The sequence below is a fragment of the Choloepus didactylus genome, chromosome 14 (genome assembly GCF_015220235.1).
Source record: "Choloepus didactylus isolate mChoDid1 chromosome 14, mChoDid1.pri, whole genome shotgun sequence".
In the NCBI taxonomy this organism is placed as follows: Eukaryota; Metazoa; Chordata; class Mammalia; order Pilosa; family Megalonychidae; genus Choloepus; species Choloepus didactylus.
In genome coordinates this window covers 42,816,920-42,837,003 of record NC_051320.1, presented here as the reverse complement: position 1 = coordinate 42,837,003, position 20,084 = coordinate 42,816,920, and the positions used below count along the sequence as shown (strand labels likewise).

Below are 20,084 nucleotides of genomic sequence, written 5' to 3'. Positions count from 1 at the left end.
GAGTTACTGCAGTTCATGGAGACAGATTGTGGGGCCCATAAGCCATCTAATCTCCTATTTCAAGTGTAGCAGTAAACTCTCTTTCTCTCTCTGATTCCCCAGTGTAATGGATTGACTGTTACGTGCATTGGGTAGAGAACCCTGCACATGTTCAGTATCAATTACGTAACTTTTCAGTAAATGTTCACTTAAAAAATCTTCATTTAAAGATCTGCCAAGCTGTCTCTATAAAATGAGATCCATGACCATATCCCATTGAATAGCTGCAGCTAGTAAGTGATACTTTAATATGCTAATATGTGTCAATTACTGCCAGGTTGAGTTGTATGCTTAAAAACTGTCAATTGTGTCTGTTACAAAAAAAGCTCATACTATTTGCACTAGTTATTGGGATTACAAATTTTAATCAAATACTGAACCTATGAATGTTTTACGTGAAAAGAAATTCACCTTTATAGGAAATCTAAGATGAATGCACTAGAAAGACCTAAGAGTTGTCATTTGCAAAAGAAAGTACCTTCAGATCAGATGTAAGTAAGACCCTGGTGAAAATAAAACATAAAATTTTAGTCTTCACAAAAGATTTGATTTCTTGTTCCTCTTCAAATGAATTGATACTAGAAATCATGGGCATACAAGAAAATATGGATCTTCAATCAATGCACCCACATTCAAAGAAAAGGCATTTGCCATCCATCAAAACAAGGGAAACAGGATGTAATTACCAGGACATCTGTACATTTTCAGGCTTTTAGCAACCAAATGCCCAGCTTTCGATTGAATAATTTATACTTTAAGACATACATTTTTTTGGTTCTTCGATATGGATTTTAAACTCACTGAGGACAGGAACAATTTCTGGTGTCTCTACAGAAGTCTGGGTTTTATATATTATAAATGCTTGTTGATTAAAATACAATTCATTTTTATTAAAATATACTTTGTCTGTGTCTATCCTCTGTGAATACATAAATGCCCGCAAGAATATATATTGTGTAAAATATTTCCATTCCTGAGAATATTAAAAATATCAATTTGAAAATATTTTAAATATTTGTATTTTTTAAACTGCAAGTAGTGCTGACTAGTTGGCCCTATTCTCCATGAAGTAACATTCAGCTAGTTACATAAGGTGTCCAAGGGGAAGGACACTATTCTTGTTTCACTGACACTATTTTTCCCCAGTGTTCCCACTGCCTGTCTGCATTATTTGTGTTATAATGCCAACCCACGATCAGATGTGTGGGGTGGGAGATGTATGGTGGTGGGTGATGCATGGTGGTGGGAGACGCATGATGGTGAGACGTAACATGTTCTTCACCAACAAACCAGGAACCCAATTCTCTTTACCAAATTTACAATCCACACTTCCTTTAATATTTGGATTCCTAGGAAATGTATCTAAATCTAATTCAGAGTCTGAAAAGACTTATTTCATTTACATTGGTCCCTGCAAGGCTTTAGTGGGGGGGGGGGGATGAAATGTTGTGAGGGGCTTTTTAACCATATGTCTACTTCTTACTATGTATTATAACAGTAAAAGTTCCTGAAACCCTCAGTTTGGTGTTTCCTTCTGAAAGAGAGGGGGAAAATTCTATAAACGGCATCTTGATTTAACAAGAGCCTAGAGAATGGAGAAGCCTGGCCAGGAGCAGGCGCAGGCGCAGGCGCAGGGCTAGTAAAGGCGGAAGGAGACGAAAAAAGGTTATCCCTGGAGCTCCCAAAGACACTGGTGGAGTGACAGGGAACTAACTTGAGTTAACGAACAACTGGGGTTTTCTACACTGCCTGGAGCCTGATCATTCTACCTCTGCTAACACATATGCACTTTTTTTGACTTTTCAAACACCAGAGGACCTGTTAAAGAAATCACAGTATCTAACAGAAAGAGAATTCATTTTCACATCAGTCTGTTCTGGACTGAGTTTAATCACAAATTTGCCATGTACTGAAAGTCTTATCCTTGGAAAAATATATACTTGAACCTTAGCGTCTTCTAATTTTTTTGAGAAGTAAATGAGACAATATATGTGGAAGTGTAATTAACAAGTAGGTGACATAGAGTAGGTGTTCAATAAATGCTAACTTTATCCTTACCAATCAGTTAGATTCCCTATATCACCAGAGTACAGTCACTGCTACTGATTTGAAACTAAATGAGTATGCACTTATGTTATTCAAAGGGTCAGGATGTTTGTGGAGATGCGATGAGGGGCAGCCCATCATTTTCAGAAGATGAGAAAGATATATTTCTAGTCCTCGAGAATATGGATCTATCATGCTGAGGGGTAACAGGATTTGACAAGATCTTGTGCATTGTCCTAGGAACCTAAGTAGCTAATACTGCTGCCTTGGGGGTGTGAGGTATGGGGAATGTATTTCAGGTTCCGAAAATATGATATAAAAATAAATTTTGGAATATAACCTATTTGTAATGTGAGGTCTAGCTTTGTGGAATATAAAATTTCCTTTATTATTATGAAAAAGTATAACAAGGCAGTTATAATTTCAAAACTAAAAATACAGATCTCTAAAACCACCTGAAGTTACTTTTATCAAATAACATCATGCCAATACTAAATTTCCTGATGCATACAGAATACAGTTTAGTTTGTATAAACTGTATAAATTCTACAAGGATAATTTTAGAAATATAAATATCACTTTAACAGTCCCATTATGAAGATTAAAATTCATGATATTTAATATGTACTGGTATAGCAATAGATCATTTTATTATTTTAATATAGTATATTTAAAATTTTTTTAAATATTACTTGTAAATACATTTTTTCCTAAGATAATCCTACCACATGCATACTTACACATATACACACACAAAGCTCTATCTGTAAATATGTGATTCCAGAAAAATTGGGAAAATTCAAAAGTCACAGTAAGAAGAACAAACCTATAATGACATGACACTTTCTTAGCTGAGTCACTTTTTAGGAAGTATTCATTAAAATGATTTATGATGGGGGGATGAGATGTTTTGGGTATACTTTACTTGTATTTTTATTCTTTTTTTTTGTTTTTGGAGTAATGAAAATGTTCAAAGGTTGCTTTTGGTGATGAATGCACAACTATATGATGGTACTATGAACAATTGATTACACTGTGGATGGTTGTAGGGTATGTGAATATATCTCAATAAAACTGAATTTAAAAAATAATTTATGAGATCTTTAAAAAAGCAGCCATATAGTTCATCCTTACTGACAGTAGTTTTAAAAGTCGAGTTCTGTAAATCTGTTTTACTAATATTTTTGCCTCTTTTTCTGTTTTGCAGTATCAAAAAGCAGATTGCATATTCTGAGATTATTCTATCCAATATGGGAATCACCAGTCACATGTAGGTAGCAAATATTTAAAATGTGGCTAGGCCAAACTGAGATGTGTGTAAGTGTAAAATACTCACTGGTTTTTTGTTGTTGTTGTTGTTGTACTAGCCATTTTGGTCTATCAGCTTGTTTGCTTTTTTCTTTTTTTTTAAATTAAATTCAGTTTTATTGAAATACATTCACACACCATACAATCATCCATGGTATACAATCCACTGTCCACAGTATGATAACATAGTTATGCGTTCATCACCACAATCTATCTCTGAACATTTTCCTTACATCAGAAAGAACCAGAGCAAGAATAAAAAAAGTGGAAAAAGGACACCCAAATCATCCCCCCGTCCCACCCCATTTGTCCTTTAGTTTTTATCCTCATTTTTCTACTCACCCATATACTAGATAAAGGGGGTATAATCCACAAGGTCTTCACAATCACATGGTCACCCCTTGTAATCTACATTATTATATAATTGTCTTCAGGAGTCCAGACTGCTGGGTTGGAGTTTGGTAGTTTCAGGTATTTACTTCTAGCTATTCCAATACATTAAAACCTAAGAGGTGTTATCTATATAATGCATAAGAATGTCCACCAGAGTGACCTCTCGACTCCATTTGAAATCTCTCGGCCACTGAAACTATTTCGTCTCATTTTGCATCCCCCTTTTGGTCAAGAAGATACTCTTAGTCCCACAATGCCGGGTCCACATTCATCCCCGGGAGTCATATTCTGCATTGCCAGGGAGATTTACAACCCTGGGAGTAGGGTCCCACGTAGTGGGGAGGGCAGCGAGTTCACCTGTCGAGATGGCTCAGTTAGGGAGAGAGAGGGCCACATCTGAACAACAAAGAGGTACTCAGGGGGAGACCCTTAGGCACAATTATATGCAAGTTTAGCCTCTCCTTTGCAGTAACAAGCTTCCTAAGGGCAAGTCCCATGATCGAGGGCTCAGCACATCAAACCGACTCACTGGCTTTTGAAGAATTAATATAAAAACTTACGGTGACAAAAAAATGTAAAGTTATCTCATTAATAATTTTTATATCGATTGGATGTTGAAATTAGTTGTAGTGAGTTAAATAAAATATATTACTTAATTTAATTTCATCTGTGTCTTTTCAATTTTATAAATATAGTCAGTGGAATTTAAAATTATATATGCCTCATACATTATATTTCTATTGGACAGCACTGTTCTAAGATTTATATTTTTTTTTTGATTTTTTTTTCATTTTTATTTAGATTGTTCAGATACCATACAACTATCGAAAGATCCAAAGCGTACAATCACTTGCCCCTGGGTACCCTCATACAGCTGTGCATCCATCACACTTAATTTTTGTTCAATTTTTAGAAACTTTTCATTACTCCAGACAAGAAATAAAGTGAAAGATGAAAAAAGAAAAAAAGAAAAGGAAACTCAAATCCTCCCCTATCCCTAACCAACCCCCCTCAATTGTTGACTCGTAGTATTGATACAGTAACTTGTTACTGTTTATGAAAAAATGTTGAAATACTACTAACTGTAGTATATAGTTTGTAAAAGGTATATAGTTCTTCCCTATATGCCCCTCTATTATTAATTGTATTGTCATACATTTGTTCTGGTTCATGGAAGTAATTTCTAGTATTTGTACAGTTGATCATGGACATTGCCCACCATAGGATTCAGTTTTATACATTCCCATCTTTTGATCTCCAACTTTCCTTCTGGTGACATATATGACTCTGAGCTTCCCCTTTCCACCTCATTCACACACCATTCGGCACTGTTAGTTATTCTTACATCTTGCTACCAACACCCCTGTTCATTTCCAAACTTTTAAGTTCATCCTAATTGAACATTCTGCTCATCCTAAGCAACCACTCCCCATTCTTAAGCCTTGTACTATATCTTGGTACCATATATTTCATGTCTATGAGTTTACATATTATAATTAGTTCCCATCAGTGAGACCTTGCAATAATAGTCCTAATGTGTCTGGCTTATTTCACTCAGTATATTGCCCTCGAGGTTTTGTCATCAACCCATTTTTTTTAATATGGTTTTGTTCACTCACCATACATTCCATCCCAAGTAAATAATCGATGGTTTTCTGCATGGTCATACATTTATGTGTTCACCACCTTCACCACTATCTATAGAAGAGCATCTACATTTCTTCCACAAGGCAGGAGGGAGAGTCAAAGAAGGTAGACAGGCAAAAGAAAGAGGAAACAAAAAAAAAATGACAGCTAGGAAGCAGCAAAAGGAAAAATAACCTTAAATCAAAGTAGAATAAAGAATCAGACAATACCACCAATGTCAAGTGTCTAACATGCCTCCCCTATCCCCCCCTCTTATCTGCATTCACCTTGGTATATCACCTTTGTTACATTAAAGGAAGCATAATACAATGATTCTATTAGTTACAGTCTCTAGTTTATGCTGATTGCATCCCTCCCCCAATGCCTCCCCATTTTTAACACCTTGCAAGGTAGACATTTGCTTGTTCTCCCTCGTAAAAGAACTTATTTGTACATTTTATCACAATTGTTGAATACTCTAGATTTGACCAAGTTACACAGTCCCAGTCTTTATCTTTCCTCCTTTCTTGTGGTGTCTCACATGCTCCCTACCTTCCTCTCTCAACCGTATTCATAGTTACCTTTGTTCAGTTTACTTATATTGTTGTACTACCATCTCCCAAAACTGTGTTCCAAACCACGCACTCCTGTCTTCTATCACCCTGTAGTGCTCCCTTTAGTATTTCCTGTAGGACAGGTGTCTTGTTCACAAAGTCTCTCATTGTCTGTTTGTCAGAAAATATTTTGAGCTCTCCCTCATATTTGAAGGACAGCTTTGCTGGATACAGGATTCTTGGTTGGCGGTTTTTCTCTTTCAGTATCGTAAATATATCACACCACTTCCTTCTTGCCTCCATGGTTTCTGCTGAGAGATCCGCACATAGTCTTATTAAGCTTCCTTTGTATGTAATGGATCGCTTTTCTCTTGCTGCTTTCAGGATTCTCTCTTTGTCTTTGGCATTTGATAAACTGATTATTAACTGTCTTGGCGTAGGCCTATTCATATCTCTTCTGTTTGGAGTACGCTGCGCTTCTTGGATCTGTAATTTTATGTCTTTCATAAGAGATGGGAAATTTTCATTAATTATTTCCTCTATTATTGCTTCTGCCCCCTTTCCCTTCTCTTCTCCTTCTGGGACACCATTGATATGTACATTATTGTACTTTGTTTCATCCTTGAGTTCCTGGAGATGTTGCTCATATTTTTTCATTCTTTTCTCCATCTGCTCCTTTGCATGTAGGCTTTCAGGTGTTTTGTTCTCCAGTTCCTGAGTGTTTTCTTCTGCCTCTTGAGATCTGCTGTTGTATGTTTCCATTGTGTCTTTCATCTCTTGTGTTGTGCCTTTCATTTCCATAGATTCTACTATTTGTTTTTTTGAACTTTTGATTTCTGCCGTATACATGACCAGTGCTTCCTTTACAGCCTCTATCTCTTTTGCAATATCTTCTCTAAACTTTTTGAATTGATTTAGCATTAGTTGTTTAAATTCCTGTATCTCAGTTGCAGTGTATGTTTGTTCCTTTGACTGGGCCATAACTTTGTTTTTCTTAGTGTAGGTTGTAATTTTCTGCTGTCTAGGCATGGTTTCCTTGGTTATCCAAATCACGTTTTCCCAGACCAGAACAGGCTCAGTTCCCAGAGGGAAGAAATATTCAGTATCTGGTTTCCCTGCGGGTGTGTCTTAGAAAATTGCTCCACCCTTTGATGCCTCAGGTCACTATGCTTTTCTGCCCAGCAGGTGACGCCTGTTAGCCTATAATTCTTGACTGGTATGAGGAGGTGTGGCCGTGTTCCCTCAGGCTCTGGGGTCTGGTTCTGAATGGAAAGGGCCCCACCCCTTTCCTCCTAGAGAAGACAGACCCCTCAGGTGGAGGTCATTAGCATTTCAATGGTCTCGCTCTCTGCTTGTGGTGTCTCCACCCTTCCCAGAGTCACAGCCCTGGAAACTGAAAACGACTGGGGCTTTCTCCACTGAGCCAAAAAAGAAACAGATAGTCCCCTTCAGACCCAGTCTAAGGTGACCCTCTGGCTCTCCCAGGTCAGTTGTCACCCAAAGCCTCTGTCTGTTTTTTGGGGATGCGTACCTGTAGTGAGCAGTTCACACTCGCTACTTAAAACCCCAGTTGGAGCTCAGCTGAGCTGTATTCGCTTGCTGGGAGAGAGCTTCTCTCCGGCACCACAAGGCTTTGCAGCTCGGGCTATGGGGGAGGGGGTTTCATGACTTGGATCCGCAGGTTTTACTTACAGATTTTATGCTGTGTTCTTGGGCATTCCTCCCAATTCAGGTTGGTGTATGATGAGTGGATGGTCTCGTTTGTGCCCCCACAGTTATTCTGGATTATTTACTAGTTGTTTCTGGTTTTTTGTAGTTGTTCCAGGGGGACTACTTAGCTTCCACTCGTCTCTATGCCGCCATCTTGCCCGAGACTCTAAGATTTATATTTACTCAAAACTTTAAATTATTACATGATGATACTTCATGAATTTTAGCTAAGTTTTACATTTTTAAATCTTATTTCTCTTTTTTTGTGGCCATCAGGAGTGCAATGGAAAAGGACTGAGTCATTGTTGGTCATGTTTTACTAAACTATCCAGATTTGGTCTCTGTGCTATTTCAAAAAAGGGAGTCATCCATGCTCCTTTATTCATCTTGTTAGCCATACTTAAGATCTTACCATACTGAAAAAGTACACTTTGGTCTAATGCATGCTCTTTTTCTGGACAGAATTCCACTAGAATCCCTATTTTGCTTTTGCACACTAATGAGTTGGGCATTAAAATTTGGAAAGGAATAAAACAACCTCTTTTCTATTTTCACTTTCTCTATTGTGAAAATCTACAATAGAGCAAACTCTATATACCTAAGTATCTAGGTTCTGTCTTTGTTCATCTTATCTCTCAAAAATTACCAAAAATACGTATTGCCAAAGACCATGAAAATTGTCAAACCCAAGAAGACAAGGACTTTCAATCAGTGTTCACACCCCTGGGACCTAGAATATGTCTACCCCATTAGTTTTCTATTGCTGTGTAAAAAATTAGCACAGATGACACCCATTTATTATCTCAGAGTTTCTGTAGGTCAGAAGTCTGGACATAGTATAATTGGGTTCTCTTTTCAGAGTCTCACAAGGCTGAAATCAAGATGGCAGCCAGGATTGGAATCTTATCTAAGGCTTAGTGTCCTCTTCTAAATTCTCATGGTTCTTGCCAGAATTCAGAAACTCCTGGCTGTGTAATTGAAGTTTACACGTTCTTGCTAGTTGTCAGCTCTTACAAAATGTCCAGAGGTGCTGGCCCAGTGGTACCCTCTGCAGGTCCTCACATTACATGGCAGTTTGTGTCATCTTTGAGGCCAGGAGGACAGCAACTCTCTGACACTGATCTTTTAAAGAAGATCAGGTCTTCTCTGGATAATCTCCATTTTGTTTAACTTAAAGTCAACTAATTAGTAATCTAATCATGGCAGTGTTATCCTATCATACTTGAAGATCCTGCCCACATTCAGAGGGAGAGCATGTACACCAAGGGGCAGGAAACTTAGAGCCATCTTAGAATTTTACCTACCATAGCTACATGGACAGTGAATGAATGTTTGCTATTTGTCCATTAACACCCCTGATCTCCAAGACTGATAAATCTTTATCATTCCTTCTTGAGGTGACAGAGATAAGGAAGACAAAAGGAATTGCTTGATATCATTTTTAAAATGTTTTCTTTCTAATAGTAAATTTTTATAAATTTCTAAATTCTATGTCCTTGATTATATTAGGATCCTTACCTGCAAATGGAGTTATGTGGTAGGAAGGCTAATGTTGATCAACAACTACATCCTCTTTAAAAAGGGCAGTCAAGGGCAACAAAACAAATTACAAAGACCTAATCAATAAACCTAATGCCTTATCTCAGATGGGGGAGAATTCTAGGCATTTATTAGATGCTAAGAATATGTAAGAAATGCAACTCTTCAAGAAAAGAAAAGTATGAGATTTCAACTTGACACAGATGGAAAAAGAAAATTAAATGAGGAGTCACATTGCAAAATTGCAAAACTGGTTCTTTTGGTGACCTTGGTCTAGTCATTGAATTTTTCTGAGTCTCAGTATTCTCTCATATGAAATACATTCACTCAGGCAACAAAAATGAATTGAATATTTTTCCAACAGGCATTGTTTTAAGTTCTGTGGTTATGGCAACAAAAATAAAATTCCTGTCTTCATGCAGCTTAAATTCCACTTAAGGAGTAAGAAAACAAACAAGCACCTATATAACATAATGTCAGTTACTGCTATAAAAGAAAACAAAGCAAGGCAAGGGAAGGAGAATGGCTAGCAGGTGTCATTTTAGAAAATGCAAGCTTTTGAAGGATATAATATTTAAGTAGGGAAATAAAATGAGAATTAAGTTATATGCATAGTTGTTTTAAGTGTATACAGCCAGAGAGAACAGCAAATACAAAAATTATGAAGCAGGAATGAGCTTGGTGTGTCCCAGGTGTGAAGGAAGGAGGGCAGTGAGGCTGGAGTGGAGTAAATGCTTTGTGGTAGGAGATGGAGCTAGGGAGATAACAGAGCTACATGGTAGGCCTTTAATGTAAATATAAGGGAAAACCATTGGCTGGCACTGTGTAGGGTAAGGATTTCATCTAATACATATTATAAAGGAATCATTCTGGTTGATGAACATGGAAATGACTGTAGAGGATCAAGAGCTACTACTTGACATTAAAGATCCCTCCAAAATTTAGGATTCTGTATTACTCTGTTTTACCTGGAGTCCATGTCTCACTATCCAAGAACAAGAGACTATAAAGCAACATCGTTTTAATTTTAATTTTATTGTTAATAGGCATACTATGTTAACCCCAGCCTCTGCTTTATTGATTCTGGAAATTAGATGTCCTTTAAGTTATTTGATGGAATTACATGAACTCTTTTGGGTCTCAAATTTGCCTTCTTTACACAAGAAGAAGGAGAACGAGAAGGAGGAAGAGAAGGAAAAGGAGGAGGAGGAGGAGGAGGAGGAGGAGCCCAGCAGCAAGCAAGCAAATCTCAAGAATTTATAGCATTCTTCCTCTAACTCCCGTGTGCCAGTGTCTAAAACCTGATAAGTTGTTGGATGAAAGCTTCCAGAGTGCCATCCCTGCTCATTATAAGAACTCAAAATAATAACAGTGTTATTGATATGGATTGGGATTGTTTGAGTTTTATTATTTTCTACTTGTCTCCAGATATTCTACAATGACTACATATTAACTCATAATTGGGGGGTTCAGATTCAGGACACTCTCAAAGCCCTCAGTTGCCTCAATCCTATTGCTGGGTTCCAAGCAAAGCTGGAGTAGATGCTCTCATCCCCTTCTCTGGCCAAACTTAATATACGTGCATTTCTGCTTAAGAATAGACTATTACCTAGAATCAAACAAACAACAAGTAAGCAACTGAAAATTAAAACAGATTCTACTCCTCTCTCATTTAAGCACAGCATACCCCCAGTTCATGTGCCAAAGAACAGACTCCATTCTCCTGATCAATTTGCCTCCATGATTTCCTCACCCAATGCAAATCCCTATTCTTTCCCTCACTGCAAAATATCAGTTACCATTCATCATCAGTGGAAGTAAATTATACTAATAGAAGAGAAAACAGAATAACTGGGAGAAGTTAGATAAGGTTGTCATCTTCTCAACACCCTGATGTAGATTAGTTAGCCAACAATGCACTATTTTATAAAAGTATAATATATACTATAAATTTCAGTTTTAATAAAAAAGTAGCACAGCATAATGTAAAGACAGCAAGTTCTGGAGCCATACAACATATATTCAAATCTGAACTCTACTACTGACCAACATGGTGACTTTAAGCAAACTATTTGATATCCCTTAGTATCAGTTTCTTTTCTGTAGCATGTAGACGATAAAGTGTAGGTTATCTCCTTTAATCCTCATAATTCCCTTTAGGAGGTATTCACAGATGGGATTTCTCTGAGGGCTAAAGAATGACTGGTGCTCAGTACACATTAAGTATTCAGTAAAGGTTAATGTCAGATGTTGCCTTTCCCAGAACGCAGACTCTGAGATGGAAATTAGCATGTAAGAAGTTTATTAGGGATCAACACATGTAGAAGGGAATGGAAGGAATTAGGATGGGGCAGAGGAAGAAGGAGGATTATGAAGCAAACTTAATGGAGCCTCAGCAAACCCCACAGAGAAGTCTGTAACTGGGATGGCTCTTCAGAGATTTCTGAGCTGTGGAGAGAATATCAGGCCTCTATTCCTCAGCGTACACAAGTCAGTAGACATGGACTGCTCTGGGAAATAGTTGTGACCTTGCTTGAAAGTAATTTCCTTCAGTGGGGGTACCACTGCAAGAGGGCTGACAGCTGGGAGCCGATGTTGGCAGCTTCTTCACAGGTGGGGGATCTTGGTGCTGTAACACTGCACCCACTACAGAGTGCTCCTTTATTCAATGGATTGTTTTAGGTGGTATTTTTAGAGACCAAATTATACTGTCATTGTGTTCATTTATTTATGTGATTATAAAAATAGAAATGGTTATTGTATAATATGTAGGCTATGCAGATAAACAGAAAAATAGCAAACAATACCATCGAGGAGTAATAATCATTGTTAACCATTTGCTTTACATAGTATTTATAATGTGGTATAGGAGTTTGCATTCAAAGTTCTACTCTGAAAGTTTTAGTAGATTAAAATGAATGATGACTTTAGAATTCAGCATTTCTATAGATCCATATTGGTGTAGTTAGAAAGAAAAAAATCAAATCTGTTTTTCATATATTTGGTTTGTTTAAAATGTGGTCAAATGAAGTTGTGCCATTTTAATTTTTAGGTGGAGAGAAATGCAACTTTAATTCTAAATGTCAGGAGATAGAATGTCAAAAGTTAATTGCATTAATAGGAAAGATTATGATATTTGTCTTATCACCAAACAAAAGAGGCAATGGTCATATGTGGGAAGTAGAAAGAGACTGATGGGAGCACCCTATAAAAAGATTTAGCAGTTGCCTAGGTTGCCCATGAAAAGTTCTATTATTTGTGGGAATTTGAGTGGATGAGTGTTCTATTATTAAAAGGTGTTTAATTGTATGCTATCGCCTTCTCAAGGGGATTTGAAGTAATTAAATAAGAGCTTATTGTATTTTAATTTAATTACTATCTAGTGCTGGATAATTATTTAAATCGGTAATTTTTTTTTACTTTACAAAATTGTTTAATACAGATATAATTTGTTTGCCTTTATCATGCTATTAATAAAATTAGATAACTAAATTCTGAGCAAGAAAGTAAACTGCATTCTATAAATCATCTATGAATATATCCTATAGATAAATATATCTTTTTCAAATCACAAAATCAACTGAGAACAAAATCAACGGTTTAGTGGTGAATAGCTGTATTATTTTCCTGTGGCTGCTGTAACAAATTGCCACAAACTTGCTCGCTTAAGACAATGGAAATCTGCTCTCTCACAGCTCTGTAAACCAGAAGTCTGAAATCAAGGGGTCCTGAGGGCTGAGCTTTCCCTGGCGGCTCCAGGGAGAGCTCATCCCTTGTCTCTTCTGGCGTCCAGTCATTACTGGGATGCCTTGACATTCTGTGGCTTGTGACTTCATCAGTCCAACTTCTGCCTCATTTTCACCTTGCCTTTCCCTCTACGTGTGTTTCTATCAAATCCTCCTCCCCTTTTTTATAAGGATACCTGTGATGGCATTTAGGGCCCACTATATAATCCAAGATTAACTCATCCCCTCAAAAGCTTTAACTTTATCAGATCTTTACCACATAAGGTAACAGTCATCTTTTTGCCCTATAAAATATTCACAGGTTATGGAGATTTGGAAGTGAATGTATCTTTACAGTCCATTTTTCTGCCTATCATAATATGGAAATGAATAATCTAACTTCAATATCTAAATTTTTATCTTTCAAAAGCTGTTCAAATGTTTGCAATTTTTCAAATGTCACTTTTTATTTCTACTAAATAACTTCCCCAAGCTGACGGTCCCAGATAACAAATATGTTTAGGTTTTTAAAGCAATAGATTTCATGTGTTACTGGCAAAATTTTCAGAATTTTGGGTGCAGACTCTAACAGATTTTTAAGATTTTATTTTAAAGATCTCATCACATGCATCCAAATCCACAAATTTTATATATGAGCAAATAATTAATAAAATAAGAAGTATCACAATGCAAATATTAATGAGAGCATGTCTTAATGATTTTTTTCATCTGTAATATTTCTGAGGTAAATTACTAAAATTCTAGTAATAGTAGTAGAAACTCTTTTCATAGAATTTAAATGAAATTTAAAAATTTTACATAATCATCATACACTCCAGCAGTGAATATTACTGTAGCAAAAAGATGTACTATCAAATTCTGAGTAAACAGTTAACAAGAGGAGGAAGAGGAGGAAGAGGAGGGGGAGGAAGAAGAAGAAGAACAACAACAACAAGAAAAAGAAGGAGGAGAAAAGATGGAGAAGCAGCAGCAGCAACACAAGCAGCAACAGTTTCAGGGGGAATAATTTAAGGCTCTTAAATTGTGAAAAAAAAAATTAACATAGAAAAAACAAAACCCATGTAAAAATACAGGATTGTATTTAAATTATCTTGACAAATAAATTTAGAAATTAAAGTAGATATATCTACATAGTCAGAAGAAATATATTCAGAATATATGTATGCAAAGTAAATATATGTATTTTGACTTTATATCTTTAGATGGTCAATATCATCATAAATCCTTTAATATTTAGAAATACAAATTAAAAATGAAGTTGACAACTGAAGTGCTAAATAGGCCCTCTGGCAGTCTTAGGAGTATTTGCAGAAGAAAACCAAAGGGCTTGCATTTTAATGCTCACAGTGAGAGTAGAGGAAAAAATTGTCTTGTTACAAATTAAAGAGAATGAACAAACAGCCTATATGATCCCAGGATGCTCAATGAAAATATGAATTACAAGTATTTGCCCATATTTGGATTAAATTATTGAGGAAGCAATTTTAACTTGGGCTCTGGGCAGTAAAATAAAAAATAGCTCTCTGAAAATTTGTAAGTATTGGCCTGTACTCACAAGTGACTTGGTGTGGGGTGTGGATAGTCTGTGGTTAAATACATCTGGGAAATACTCTAAAAAGTTTCTCCTACCTCAATAAGTGTTGAGTGAGAACACATATTCACTTAAATTCCAGCTTGAGAATCCAAGCCGGGTGTCTGGTGTAAGTGATTAGGGTGATATCCACAGATACACATGCATCTGTGCAGAAAAAAAAATACATATATTCTGGTTGAGATCTAAAAAAAGAAAATATCCTCAAATAGGTGAAGATGTTAAAGGTGCTAAGGAGTACTGGGAACTATATATGAAAACATGTCCTCCATATATTAACTGGATTATTAAAATGCCTTTCACATTATTTTATTCTATTATTAATGTCACCATTGCCTTTCATTCTTTTGCCTCTATGCTACTACAATAAATTCCAAACTGTTCTCCTGGTTTATTAGTAACTCTCTTCTTTCAACCATCATTCTTATTTCCCTGCCCGATTCTTTCCCCTAAAACTTTCACTTCCACACTTCAGCTACTCAGAAACACTTAATCATACAACATTATCTACAAAATAAAGCCCAACAGCATGAATATGGCATTTAAAATGCTTCAGACTCTCTACTGCTTTGACAAAGCTTCCAAAGCTCAAGAATAAGCACCCAACTTGAACTGAACTGTTTGATCAGCTCTCTTGAAATAAGATTTACACACTTTCCCCTCCATATATTTCCTACCCAGAATTTTCATTCCCACTCATGGTCCAACCTTATATGAAAAATACTCTCTCCAATTCAGCTTCTACTGTATCTGTTGAAAAACAGTCATTAAATATTTATCCACAGCATGTGATATGTATGTCCATGATATATTGAAAATCATTTTAGTGTTTAACAAGTTTGACAGTAATTACTTTAAAATCATACTTTTTTTTTCTAATTAGTAAAGTGCTGAGATAAAAAAATCAAAACACAAACTATCCTATATAGTGCGATACACATTGTAGCTACTTAAATATTCATGGATTTTAAGCAATTTTTAAAATGTTTCTTTTCATCTCCACAAAAGAAACTAGCACAGGTTTTGCACAGACTAGATGGTTAGTAAAAATATTAATTGACTAAATATCAAGTGAAGAAATTTTGAAAGAACATTTATTTACAAAGGTGACAATCTTTGACAGAATGGACAGCCGGCGCAGGAGAGAACACTTTTGAACTCTTTCTATGAAATCAGTCTTACCCTGAATACAAAACAAAAGACATTATAAAAAAAAGAAAACTACAAACAAATATCCATAGATGCAAAAATTCCCAGCAAAATGTTGGTGATCTGAATCCAGCAACATATGTAAAAAAGGATTATCTACCATAAAAAAGGATTATGATCAAGTGAGATTTATCCCAGAAATGCAAGGTTTGTTCAATATTTTAAGTCAATTAATATAATACACTATATCAAAAGAATAAAAGATATTTTACCTAGTCATCTGTCTCAATAGGTAAAATTAGTATTCCTTAATGATAAAAACACTGAACAAAGTAGGAATAGAAGGGAAACCATTCAAATTGATTAAAGGCATCATGCAAAATGCACAGCTAAAACAACACTTAATGGGGAAAGCCTGATGCTTTAACAACATTAACGGACTGAAGGAAAAAAAAAAACACCATCATCTCAATTGATGCAAAAAGGCATTTGACAAAATAGAGCACCCCTTCATGAGAAAAACACCTAGAACACTAGGAATAGAAGGAAACTTCTTCAACATATTTAAAGGCATATATGAAAATCTGAAAGCTAACATCCCATTAATGGTGAAAGACTGAACACTTTCCCTCTAAAATCAGGAAGAAGACAAGGATCTTAAAATTTATTACAAAGCCACAGTAATCAAAAGAGCATGGTACTGACACAAGAACAGGCAGATCAGCCAATGGAATAGAATTGATAGCTCAGAAATCAACATGGTGAAAGACTGAACACTTTCCCTCTAAAATCAGGAAGAAGACAAGGATCTTAAAATTTATTACAAAGCCACAGTAATCAAAAGAGCATGGTACTGACACAAGAACAGGCAGATCAGCCAATGGAATAGAATTGATAGCTCAGAAATCAACCCTCTCATTTATGGCCAACTGGTATTTGAAAAGGTGGCAAAGACCAGTCTATTGGGAAAGAACAGTCTCTTCAACAAATGGTGCTGGGAAAATTGGATTTCCATTTGCAAAAAAAAGAATGAGGACCCTTGCCTCATACCATATACAAATATCAACTTAAAATGGATCAAAGATCTAAATGTAAGAGCCAGGACTATAAAACCCTGAGAAGAAAATGGAGGGAAGCATCTTCAGGACCTTGTTTTAAGCAATGGTTCTTAGACTTTATACCCAAATCACAAGCAACAAAAGAAAAGATAGAAAAATGGGACCTCCTCAAAATTAAAAAAGTTGTCTGCTTCAAAGGACTTTATCATGAAAGTAAAATGACAAACTACACAAAGGGAGAAAAATCTGGAAACCACATATCTAATAAAGATTTAATATCTGGAATATATAAAGAAATCCTTCAACTTAACAACAAAAATTTTGCCCAATTAAAAGATGGGCAAAATACTTGAACAGACATCTCTTCAAAGAAGATTACAAATGGCTAGAGGTGACCCTGCCCATTCAGATTGGTTTCTTGATTAGTTTACTGGAGTCCTCAAGAGAGCTAAGAGCTAACACAGACCCAGGACACTTGGAGATGCAGATAGAAAGATATTTGGAGATGCTAAGCTAAGAGATGAAAAGCCCAAAGTTTGCCCTGGAGAAGCTAAGTGAGAACCTACAGTCACTTCAAGAGAAAGCACTGGAATCAGAAGCTGAAAGCAATGCAGCCTGGAAGCAAAGGACCAGCAGACACCAGCATCATGCCTTCCAGCCTGACAGAGGTGTTCCAGAAGCCATTGGCCTTTCTTCAGTGAAAGTAATTGTCCTGGGAACACCAACAGAAGAAGACGGTGGTGGCAAAATTGATTTAATTGAAGCAGGGGCTTTTAAAAATCTTGATGTTGTTTTTATGCTCCATCCATCCCAAGAGAACTCTGCTTATCTACCTGATGTGGCTGAACAGGATGTGACTGTGAAATACTATGGAAAAGCATCGCATGCTGCTGCTTCTCCCTGGGAAGGAGTAAATGCATTAGATGCTGCCGTTCTCGCCTACAACAATCTGTCTGTGTTAAGGCAACAAATGAAACCAAGTTGGAAAGTTCATGGTATTATAAAAAAATGGGGGTGTAAAACCCAGTATCATTCCCTCTTATTCTGAATTAATCTATTACTTCTGTGCACCCTCAATGAAAGAACTTCCAGTCTTGACCAAAAAGGCAGAAGACTGCTTCAGAGCTTCAGCTTTGGCTACTGGGTGCCCAGCAGAAATTAAAGGTGGAAAACATGATTATTACACTGTTCTTCCCATTAAAAACCTCTGGAAAGCTTATATGGAAAATGGAAAAAAGCTGGGAATAGACTTCATTTCAGAAGATGCAATATTGAATAGCCCATCAGGATCTACTGATTTTGGAAATGTTTCTTTTGTGGTTCCCAGAAATCATCCATATTTTTACATTGGCTCTGATGCCCTGAATCATACTGAACAATATACTGAAGCTGCAGAATCACAAAAAGCTCAGTTCTACACTTTGCATGCAGCCAACGCTCTGGCAATGACACCATTGGATGTTATTTTTAAGCCAGAGTTGCTAGAAAGAATCAAAGAGAACTTCAAATCAAAACTTCAAGAAGAGTTTCTAAATACAGTAAATAAAAGGAAGATTTAGGAGCCACTTATGAATCATTAAGAAAAATTGCTTATTTTTTTTCTTTACTCTTTTTTTAATGGAGGACATGCTTGTTTTTTTTAATCTTAGAGGAATCAAGTTCCTCCTATGTGAAAAGTGAGGACATGATGTGGAGAAAACCCATTACTTCATATCTAAAAGGAAAATTCTCACAAATCTATGCTTGATGGAATTGTGATCTTCCAGAAACTCATACGTGATGGCATTTCTTAAACACCCTGTGTGATACATGGTTTATTAATGACAGTATTTTATAAATTCATATTTTATATTAGTGTATTTTAAAAGGTCTTAAGACATTTAAAAACTTATATCCAGAACTGACACACGTGAAAGAGGCATTTGGCATAGGGTGGTAAAATGTTCTATAAAGTAGTTTTAAAATTCAAGTTCTAAATTTAAGGAAAGTTCATTTTGAATGTCTGACTATATCTGTTTGGTTTCATTTATAATAAAAGTAGGCTTTGTAACTAAAAAATGGCTAGAAAGTATATGAAAAGATGCTCAGCATCATTAGCCATCAAGGAAGGCAAATCAAAACCACAGTAGATACCCATTTCACATCCATTAGAACGGCTGCTATTAAAAAAAAAAAAAGGAAAATAAGTGTTGGAGAAATGGAGAAATAGGAACACTCATTCATTGCTGGTAGCAATGCAAAATGGTGCAGCCACCATGGAATTCAGTTTTGTGGTTCCTCAGAAAATTAAGTATAGAGCTACAATATGACATGTCAATCCCACTACCAACTATATACCCAAAAGAATCTAAAGCAGGTACTCAAACATATTTTCACACTGATGTTCACCACAGCATTATTCACAATTGTCAAAAGATGGAAACAACCCAAGTTTCCATCAGCCAATGAATGGATAAACAAAATGTGGTATATACATACAATGGAATATCATTCATCTGCATGAAGGAATGAAGTCTTGATGCATGAACAACATGGATGACTCTTGAAATGATTTTGAGTGAAATAAGCCAGACACAAAGTAACAAATATTATATGATCTCACTGATTTGAAATAATTAGAATAAGTAAACTCAAAGAGTCAGAATCTAGAATATTGGTTACCAGGATACAGGGAAAGTATAGGGAATGGGAAGTTAAGGCTTAAAATATACAGGGTTCCTATTTGGACTGATGGAGATTTTTAGGTAATGGATAGTGGTGATGGTGTCACAAAATTGTGAACACAATTAACAGCACTGAAATTTATATCAGAATATGATTAGTAGGGGGAATGTTAGATTGCATATCTGGTAACAGAATAAATTTTTTAAAAAAAAAACCATAGGACTACACAACAAAAACAGGGAAACTTAAGTTAAACCATGAATTTTAATTAATAGTATAATTACAAAAATGTGCTATCATCAATTTTAACAAATGTTCCACACCAATGCAAGGTTTTGGTGGTGGGGCTGTATATTGGAATCCTGTATTTTATTCATGAGAGAGTTCTGTAAACCCACAACTTGTCTAAGAAAAAATATAAAAAATAATGTTCATTTTGGCATTATTCATAATAGAGTATAAACATCCTAAAATCAGTCAACTGATGAACTGATGAATAGAATGTGGCATAGCCATATAATACACTAACATTTGGCTACAAAGGGGGACTGAAATTCTGATACATAATACAACAGGGATGATCTTTAAAACATTTTGCTACGTGAAAGAAGACAATCACAGAAGACAACTTAGTATAGTATTTCATTTGTATGAAATTTCC

The 20,084-nt window shown here is 35.9% G+C and overlaps 1 protein-coding gene and 1 pseudogene across 1 annotated transcript in view; one reads left to right on the top strand and one right to left on the bottom strand.

Annotated features, from left to right (window-relative positions):
* CNBD1 (cyclic nucleotide binding domain containing 1) overlaps positions 1 to 20,084 on the bottom strand; it is a 423,545-nt gene that overhangs the window by 79,390 nt on the left and 324,071 nt on the right. The window lies entirely within an intron of this gene.
* On the top strand, positions 1,632 to 18,318 carry LOC119509511 (annotated as a pseudogene).